Source organism: Plutella xylostella, chromosome 29 (genome assembly GCF_932276165.1).
Source record: "Plutella xylostella chromosome 29, ilPluXylo3.1, whole genome shotgun sequence".
Taxonomy (NCBI): domain Eukaryota; kingdom Metazoa; phylum Arthropoda; class Insecta; order Lepidoptera; family Plutellidae; genus Plutella; species Plutella xylostella.
Genome location: NC_064009.1, coordinates 8,386,862 through 8,397,817, shown reverse-complemented (window position 1 = coordinate 8,397,817; position 10,956 = coordinate 8,386,862).

Sequence of the window (10,956 nt, the reverse complement as noted above, 5' to 3'; positions counted from 1 at the left end):
TGCACCTGGCTCTCTCGAGTGGAACCTTTGTTCATATCCCCAAGGTCTAAACTGCCTTCCTAAGCTTGAACCATTTCCCACCACGCTGGTCCACTGCGGGTTGGTGGGTTCACATATCTAGATGTACTAAATCTAGATATGCAGGTTTCCTCACGATGTTTTCCTTCACCGTTAGAGCGATGGTATACATTGTACTTAAGTTAAAAGAACTCATTGGTACATGTCAGCGCCGTGATTCGAACCCGCATCTCTTGCGTGAGAAGCGGGCGCTTACCCGACTGAGCTACCACCGCGCCCAAACTCGATGCTTTTAGCTATTAAATCTTTGAAATAAAAGTCAGTCACCTCCGTGTTACTGCCCTCATCAGATCCTCACGAGACCATGCCTCAACCAGCACCATGAGACTGTGTTTTTGAATCCTAACCTAATCTTCCTACATATTGTCATCACTTAGATCCATTCACTATATTCCTGCTCCTCATCCCAGGGCCGTGGGGACCGGAGGCACGTCAGCTTTTTAAAGACATCAGCAGCAGACTAATAGAAGTCTCAAGGGACCCTAGGGCTGGCACTTACCTATCACAAAGGCTAAGCATCGCTATATAGCGGGGTAACGCGGCCAGCGTCTTGGGTACCCTACCCGACAGTGGCAACGATCTGGCCAGCATCTTCTTTTTAGTTTAATTTTAATTTTATATTAGTTAGTTTTAGTTAGGCATTAATAATTATAATTTAATCAAGAAGTACCATGGACTTAACTAATAAAAACATTATCATTTAATTTATTGAATATAGTATAAGAATTATGCTTCCTCAATTTCAAATCAAATTATGTTGGTGTCATAAAAGTTGAAAAAGTGCAATGACAACCAATGTGCAGTGATTTTGTGTCTGTACACAATTAGATCGCGAGCTGTCAGTGCCGCCTAAACCGACGTGACCCTTCTTTGGAGGCCACCGGCCGACTGAGTCAAACGTCGCTTGTGTTTATGATTTTATAACACAGAAAGCCGCCATAGATATTTGTATGAAGATTTGAGGGAAAAAAATTGCTCAAGTTTGGGATTAATTTACACAAAATAGGTGTGTGTTTATTAAAAAACAAGGTATTTAGCGCCTAGTCCAAGCATTTATCTTTATAATTTGATAAGAATCATATGAAAATTTTGGATAATTACGACACAGTTGTTACAATACGGGAGTGTGATTTACTGGTTTTTCGTAATTAATTTACAGTTATCCATAAGCATTTACTTAAATTCGAATGATTCAGCACCTAGCTAGACTCTTCGGCTACCTGTGTGATTTTTTTCAAGGCTGTAGAGCATCATTTACTACATAATTCTATGACAATGCCAACCCTCGATTGCCTATTGCAGACCCTTAAACATTATCTGGAACTTCTAAGAGATTCAAAAGTCTATATAACAATGATTGATGACCGCACAGTGGTCTGATGGGCACACTCAATGCGAGTTGGTCGCATTTTGTACTGATTCAATTTACCACGTTTTTGCTCAACGCTGCTTATGATTGAATTTCTCATGTGAAAAACTGGCTACGATCTTGTTTCGTAGTTAGCGAGTTATGGACGTCTTTTGCATACGCACTTATGGCGACGGAAGAAATGGTTCATAAGATTAATAATTTGGGTATCAGTTTAAGATAAAAGCAAGTATATCTGAGGCCATATAGTACTGAAATGGATTTGTAGGTTTCTTTGTTTGTTTCATTATTATTGTTAGAAGAGAGGAACTGAATTCATCATAACTTGTTTAATATTTATGTACCGTTTTTTTATAAATCATTGATAGATAACAATGTACTTATAATCATTTAAACTAAATAAACATACTACCATGGTAATCCTATGGCGTTAATTTCTGATAAGTGGTTTAACTAGTATACTTAAAGCCTTCGCACTACGTACCTATAGGGGAGTTACAACATGGATACAACTTACTTATAAGAAGTCGTCTTCATGCCATAAATACCAATTATAAAGCATTGTTTTTTATGAACAATAATAATCACGATTATATTTATGGAAGTATAAATTTTCAGTGCCTACTTTCGGTAACAATAATGACACTGGAGTATTTTGTCATAAGCTGCTTAAATTACAGTAAATTTAAAATATTGATTGTCTTCGCTCAGCTTGCTATGGAGAGAGCTATGCTTGGGGTTTCTCTGATGGATCGTATCAGAAATGAGGTTATCCGTCAGAGGACTAAGGTTACCGACATAGTTGTCAAAATATGCAAGCTGAAGTGGCAGTGGGCTGGTCATATCTGCCGAAGAACCGATAACCGTTGGGGTAGACGAGTTCTCGAGTGGAGACCACGATCAGGCAAACGCAGCGTGGGACGCCCTCCTGCCCGCTGGACTGACGACCTTAGGCGGGTGGCGGGTAGTGGGTGGATGAGGAAGGCCGAGGACCGAGTGTTGTGGCGCTCCTTGGGAGAGGCCTATGTCCAGCAGTGGATGATTATTGGCTGATGATGATGATTGTCTTCGAAGAGACTTGTACCCAGCTGTATTTAATACAATCACAAAAATCCAACACCAAACAAACCAAATTTTTTGAAACATTTAATTTTAAACTTGAACAAAATATTACCGTTTTTTGTTGGTAATATCCTGATGCTCCGTTAAATGTACCTACTTCAATGCTGCAGAAGGCATCATTAAGCTAGCCTTTTCCGTTTAGGAGTAATTTGGTACTTTTCTCAGTGGAACCTTTTCATTGCCCGTGAGTGTAATAGTCAGGTAGCATCTTCATCCACAGGCGATAATTATGAGGATTATACTATGAACAACAACACCCTAGAAAAGTAATTACATTCAACTGCGGCTTAGAATCAAATATGTGAAAAGTCATGTTTTTGGCTCAGTTTCTTACGCTTCTATTTCGAGGATTGTTATTCGTAGGATTATACAAATGCAAACGAAAATCTAAATGACTATAGGTAATAGTTAAAACGTCTACTTTTTTACTCATGCTATATATCACTGTAAATTGACAGTTATATAATATCGAAATAAAAAATAAATACCTTTAACTTATAGGTAAGGTAACGTACCTTGGGACGCTTGTACCTCGGGACATTGATTGTATTTTAAAAACCGGCTAAATAAACACATTAAAATTCTACCCTAGGCATAGTATTTTACTCGCTTGGCAAAACTAGTGAGTCTCGTGATCATACCAGCATCGAGTGTGTGGTGAAGACAATATGAAGTTTTTTGGAGTCAAAAGTAGCTTTTGTATAGTTTTTTGTGTTGCTTTATCTCATTGAAGCATGCTCAAAATAAATACATGGATGTCACGTATAACTTTTCAGTTATTTAATTTTATGACATGGCAATTATCTGAAAGATTCCTAAATTAAAAATAAAGATATTTAAATTTTGGTAAAATATTGCTTTTTTGTACCTTGGGACACGATTAAATTTGTACTTTGGGACACTGTTTTCTATGGCTTTGTACTATGGAAAATGCAAACATCTAAATAACGCCTTATATCTCTGTTCTTATTATTGCCAGAGTGAAACTAGACAGAAGAGAGATGCAGTAAATCAATAAGAACAGAGATATAAGGCGTTATTTAGAAGTTTGCATTTTCCATAGTACAAAGCTATAGGAAACAGTGTCCCAAGGTACAAACGTGTAACGTACCTTGGGTCAAAACAAGCATTTTTACTTTTATCTTAATTTAATAAAATCTGGCCACACTAAAGCTTTAGCACAAATACTAGTGATAATAGATTATATATCCTACCGAATAAAGAAAATTTTACATTAATATCTTAGTTGTACGCTGCGATAGCTTCATTCAAAGTTGGGGTAGTCGAAAATGTCCCTAGGTACGTTACGTTACCCTATATTTTTTAATTTCATATTTTTTTATTGCAAGTGTCGATGAAAAATCTTAAACCTTCTTTTAAACACCATTATTAAAAACTTAAAATAAATAAGTGCGGTACACAATGGGCTATTACTGTATTAATTTGCTACATTACACTTCTCGATGAACTTTAGTGAAACAATTAAGATGGTTGCAGTGATTTTAAAGTATAGGGTAACATATTATCAGTGACATTCCCGTTCGCAGGTGATTTTACCATTCATAATCAATAACTGTCATTACGAGACCATCTAACAAATCGCGAAAAAACTGCTTTTCTTTTTAGATATTTATAGTTTTTTTCATAGTAAAGACCGCTTAGTAGGACGTGTTCATTCGATTGCTAATGGTAATAACACTGACAAAACCACCCTCTATACCTACTTACTTAAATAAATAATATTTTCACGTGAAGCCAGAACTGCGATGCAGTTTATAAAGTCATTAACATTGTTTACGATTTCTTTTAAATTGCAGTTTAAGGCGTTTTATGATTAATCGAATAAATAATTTGGGTGAAAGATCCAAAAAGTACCTGATTGGAGTAAAAGTAATGATTTAGCAATGAGCCAAAAAATATCCTTTATCTTAATGTAATTGAGACCGATGAATATAGCTATAGTACAACTGATTGCATACTAAACTTATAAAACTTGTATTCATATCTATGGTACTATTTTGGTAAGACGAAAAGAAACCCTTACTTATTAAGACCGCCTTTCAAAATAAACTTGAGCAAAGAATCTCTGACCCGTCAGGATTTACGTTGATTATGAAAATATTTATTATAATTTACAATACTAAATGCCTGCAAGTTACAATCTTATTATAATAAATCCAAAGCAACCGGCTGCGTCCATCCATGATGTCATTGCAACTTTCCGGTGTCTTCCCAACAAGGCAATATCAACAATATTATATTAAATAAATAAAATATAAATATTAGGAGTGATCGGCATATGGACAAACAAACTTTTGTGGAAGAGATAAGAAGGTTTTATGTTCTAAAATACATTTTCAGAAGTACAGCATTCTTCCATACTATAGAAACGTATAGCCTTATGTAACTGCAATAAAGAACTACAACCTCCAAATTACGTTTATTCCATATTAAACAACGCTAAAAGGACTAGAAGTCAACAAAAAATATTTTCTTTATCACCCTCACTTGGCTGATACCAGCTACCACCAATCATACTATGACATTAGCAATTGATAATCCATAAGCAGCGTCGCTCGCCTGTCAGAAAATCTTTCAGATTCTTACAAGTTAAGTATAGTGCCACAAACTTATCTGTTCCGGTGACAGCGAACTAAATTGATCCATATCTCATTACTTACTAATGAATTGTATATTTTAAAACATTAGATGGGTTTATTAACACCGCAAGAGCGAAATAACAATACGAGCAAACTTAAAATCTTATAGAATTAAGAAATATTAGAGATTTATTTATGCTGTCACCGGAACAGATAAGTTTGTGGCACTATACATCAGATTTGACAAGTGAGCGACGCTACTTAAGGATAGTTGATTCCTAAAGTACGGTGCTGGTAACCCGGGAATCGGAAAGTGAGCTTAATTTTATAGGTGTCAATTGGATGTAAAAAGCAAACAATTTTATATTTGACCGATATTTGTTCGTTGTAATTGCCATGCTTATTGAGATCTACGATTAAATTTAGCAGATTTCGAGCCATAAAGCCTCGTATTCACTAGGCGACAAATTGTCGCAGAACCTGTCTAGGCACATGTCGTCTACGTGTCGCCGCGACGTCGCGCTCTGTTCTGCGACGTCGCACGCGACTATATAGCGACATCTACGTGTCGCAGAACAGGATCCGTGTTTTGGCTCGCGAGACAGAACTTCCAGCGACATCTGTCTAGCGACCGCTGTTGCAGAGTGTGGACGAGTGCGCGACTTCTAGCTCGCAGCACTAACTGCCACGACTTCCTCGGGCGACATGTCGGCGGAGACTGCTGGTGTGGACAAGCAACATGTATCACGACATGTTATACATGTTGCTTGCATTTATATTTATATTTAGTATCTATCTATCTATGTATTTGTGTAGATATATCAGCTGTCCGACACCCATAACACAGGTTCTGCCTAGCTTGGGGTCGGATGGCCGTGTGTGAGATGTCCCCACATATTTATTTATTTATTATTTATTTATTATGTTACCAAAATGTTCTGAGAACACGCACCGTAGATGTTCTGTAACAGTCTCAGAACTTGTGCCCTAGTGAATACGAGGCTTTAAAAGATGACCAGTGATGAACAACCCAGGCGCGCGCTCGCAGCATCCCGACATTCTGACAGGCCGACGACAAATGACGGAATGACGTACGCTACAGGTGCTCATCGCATCGCGATAGCATCGATCAGATACGCATCTCCGCATCAGATCTCAGTTTCTGCTCCCACATGAATTAGAATTTAAAACAACCGCTGTATTCCAAATTCGAATCGGTTTCGATAGACTGGCTGGAAATATTTTTTTCTTAAATATTAATTTATGAAAAAGTTTGTATTGCTTTCCTTGCTTTGACGCGAATCGTTCTAAAACACGCAATGGGAAACGTCACAAAACTGCTACGGCTTTTTTATTCGTGTATTTTTTCTTAATTTTCCTGAAGTTGTCGAAATGAGGTTTATATATTCAGAGAATCAAATACTCAGAATAAACATTTGCGGTTTGCCGACGCGTGCGACAACGTACACACTTTATTGTAGTCGGAAACTGGATGCGCGTGAGAACTCGCCGACTGCCGCTCTCCTTTTAGAAATGTTATATACCAAAAATACGAAACATAATATTATTATATAGGATGTAGCAAAAGTGGTGTCAGGCGGGAAAAAAGTCAAGTGGTATAAAAATTAAATCAAAGTTAAAGTCACGTGACCATTAAAGTTTATCTGAAGAAGCGTTTTTTTTTTAGCGAATTTTTGAAAGCCGTAGAAAAAAAGGTGTTTAAGATTGAACTTCTCAAGTCCTCAGACAGGACAGACACCCCCTTTCGGCTTAGTGTACTACTTTTAAAACCCCCTTTATAATGTTTGCAGCTTCTTCTACCTACTGCTATGTTAAAGTATCATCATTTATACAGATAATGTAGGCCGTTTGTAACAAAGCAAAAAAAGTTAAAAAGTTTTAGTACCGTTGTTGAAGCCATCTTGCTAATTTCCTCAGTGAAATGGAACGATTTATCTTTGCCCAATGAACCCGTTTCCAGAGTACAATATATAAAACGTTTTAACTGAACTCAGAGATCAGGCTCATCTCATTAAAATTGATGAGCCCATATTGAAACAGAAATTCGAGGCGTCTATCTTACGAAAGAAATCAGAACGACCCTTGAACGATACAAAATGAAATATTTTTATTAAAACTATACAAAAAAGCGGACGATATTAAACCTTTTTTGGAGAAAATGAAAGTTTTAAAACTGCACCCGTAAATCCAAGTTTGAAAAGCGAACGACCGTTGACATTTCACCGTTCGCGCGACACTTTCGTGAGGGCTACAGTGCCACAAACTTATCTGTTCCGGTGACAGCTCACATAAATGTCTAATATTTCTTAATTCTATAAGATTTTAAGATTTTAAGATTTGGATTGACGTTTCTTAAATCGAGATTTGACACTAAATCTAGATTTAAATGTTTGTGCAAGTGGCCCTAAGTTTGCTCGTATTGCTAATTCGCCCTTGCGGTGTTAATAAACCCATCTAATCTTTTACAATATACAATTCATTAGTAAGTAATGAGATATGGATCAATTTAGTTCGCTCTCACCGGAACAGATAAGTTTGTGGCACTGTACAATGCTTTCTTGTTCTTGTTGACAAGGTATATAGGTACACGAGGTACACTCACGAGCAATAAAAAGTTCCAGTGACAATAGCACCAAATTACTCCTAAACGGAAAAGCCTAGGTTAATGACACCGTCAGCATTATTGAGGTACTTTAAACAACGCATCAGAATATTACCAACTAAAAAGGTAAAATATTTTAATCTAATTCTAAACTAATCGTTTAAAAAAAAATGATCGGTTGGTGTTGACATAATTCTGTATGTGGCACATTTGCATTGCTCTTGAGGGTATTTAAATAGGTGGACCCGATGTAATGATCCACAACTAATAACGACATGACACATCATTGGTAAGGTGTTTTCATGTAAGTATTATAAAAATAATAGTTACCATGACTGTGAGCTTAAAAACACAAGGTTTTTGTTTGTAGCGATTATCGATTATATTGATTTTTTACCTATGATCAGCAGTATCGATAGCAAAATCATTTTAATAATTTAGCTGTATCACAAATTATCGACGCTATGACCGGCGAGCATGCCTGCGCGTACGCATGCCCCTAGTCATGCGCGGACCAATAGAATGGGGTAATGAGCCATTGATACATAGCGCAGATGCACTATCGTAATAAATAGATTTATTACCATCCTAACTTAGAGGACCGGTACGTCAGTGGCGATCCGTCTTCAGCTGTTATTTCTTCTTAGACTGAAAGACTACGGAAAAATCTGATTATGATGTAGATTATTATATTATTATTATTATATATCATACTATGTAGCTGTTCCCGCGAGCTTCGCTTCGTCTTAAAGTTTTCCCGTGGGAATACCTCAATAGCCTATGTTCTTTTTCAGGGTCTATCTGTATACCAAATTTCATTCAAATCCGTTCAGTAGTTTTGGCGTGAAATAGTAGTATATAGTATTAGTTAGGACTATGCATCTGTAATTGTTCAGCCAAAGAGTAAATAATACAACAGGGTGACGCGGACTTCAGGTTTCGCTTTAGTATACCCTTTTTGCAACACCCTGTATAGTATAGTCTAGACTAGGGTTAGGGAATCGTATATATTACAGTGGATAGGTTTATGTATTACAGTCGTGAACATAATATGAAGTGAATTTTGAAATCCGGGTAAGCATTTCAAACATTTTTCAATAATAAATAATTGAAAACCAGTTTTTTAAATTCTAACTTGTGAATTCGACATATAATTATCTGTATTAATCATTTGAAGGTCAAATAACTAAAATGCCAGGCTGCAAGATAAACATATTTGCAATTTGTCACTTCAGAATTTTGTTTGAGTCATTAACATTCAAAGTGGTATGTAGTACTACTTTTGGAATTTAGACTTTATGTCGGGGTTATGTCGTCAGGAGTCGTATCTCGTAAGTTGAGTATTTTATTAATACCCAACCATTATTATAAATTTTGCTACATCAATCCGTTACATGCTACATTACTTTACAACTACAAAAACTTTTTAACAAAACATCGATAGGTCTTAAAAACTAAACACCTTTAGTCACAGTTTAACCATTATTAATTACTAGCTCTTCCCGCGAGCTTCGCATCGCCTTAAAAAGTTTTCCCGTGGGAATTCCGGGATAAAAAGTAGCCTATGTTCTTTCTCAGGGTCTATACCATATGTATACCAAATTTCATTCAAATCCGTTCAGTAGTTTTGTCGTGAAAGAGTAACAGACAGACAGACAGACAGACAGACAGACAGACAGACACAGTTACTTTCGCATTTATAATATTAGTTAGGAAGGATTATACTGTATTATATAACACCTTACAAAAGTATTTACTATTATTACTAGTACCTATTACGGTTAACTACTATTTATTATTATATTTTTATGAAAGCTTTTAGCCAAAGTTTCATGCAATCGAGGCGAAGCGAATCCGATAACCTTCTTTAAAATTTAGCCCGTGTAACATCAGTTAAGCCATGTGACACCACACGCTCGTAAACAGTTCATCCGGTAGTTTATTGGGATTGCGTACTTGGAACATTTTACATGACCTCGCGCTATGTCGACCAGCGTAACGTGACCTGCCGGTGTTCTTTAGAGGTGAATCTGTGAAATTGATTAATGTTTGTCTGTAAATAAAACCTAGATTATGACAATCTATGTTTTTCACAACTAAAACGGCTCTTTTTGCTGTGGCAGTCGACGAGAAGAAATAGTAAGAAGAGTATTTTGTACTGAAAAGGACAACGATATTTTAATACAAACAAGATAGAGTGTAGGTAAGTGGAAAAGAAGTCTCGACTCAAAGTTTGGCAAATGAACGGTCTCAACTTGAAGTCAAAGATCGGTGTGAAAAATGAACTTCAGAAACAGAATCAATTTCGTTCACTCGGTTTTTTTTAGTTGGTATTGTTGACTGTAATTTAATTGTGAAATCACGAGATTTTTGGCACTTAATTTATATCCATGATATATCTAATTGCCGTGGTAGGGGAATTATACCTTTGAATTATTTAAATTGTTTGATGAACTATGGATAAAGTTGGTGCTTGATAACTTATATTAATTTTAATAACAGAGTCTAAGTTAGTAAAAGAAAACAGACTTAAAATTGATCGTTGCAGTATTGTTAAACCAAACTTAACAATATTTAAGTAAAAAGGTCTAAAAACAAATATAAAAGTATATCAGAAATTATTTCGAAAGAAATTCCCCGTTGTACCTTTTCGCGTTGGCTCGCGGCAGCCAAAAGCCTCGTTTAATTGTGTTCTGTTCTGGACATCGTAAATACAAGTATGATCGCGATCTGCCGCATTATCTGCGGGCTCAACCCGCTGGCCCGAAACCAGATCACACCAGAGGGCGCCAAAGAATACACAGGTTCCAGATATGACCATTGAAAACTTTAAGATTTTTGAGTCACCTCTCGTATTCTAGCGAAAATACCTGATGCCCACAAGCTTCACTTCACCATAAGGCCTTGTGTCCATTAGAATAGAATATAATATTATGTTTATTATCATTTAAATTACAAACACAAAAGTTTCGGAAATGCCTAGGTAAATGGCGAAAACCTAACTTTTTGTTTATTAATAACTAGCTGTTCCCGCGCGCTTCGCTTCGCCTTAAAAAGGTTTTTCCCGTGGGAATTCCGGGATAAAAAGTAGCCTATGTTCTTTCCCAGGGTCTAGACCGTATGTATACCAAATTTCATTCAAATCCGCTCAGTAGTTTTGGCGT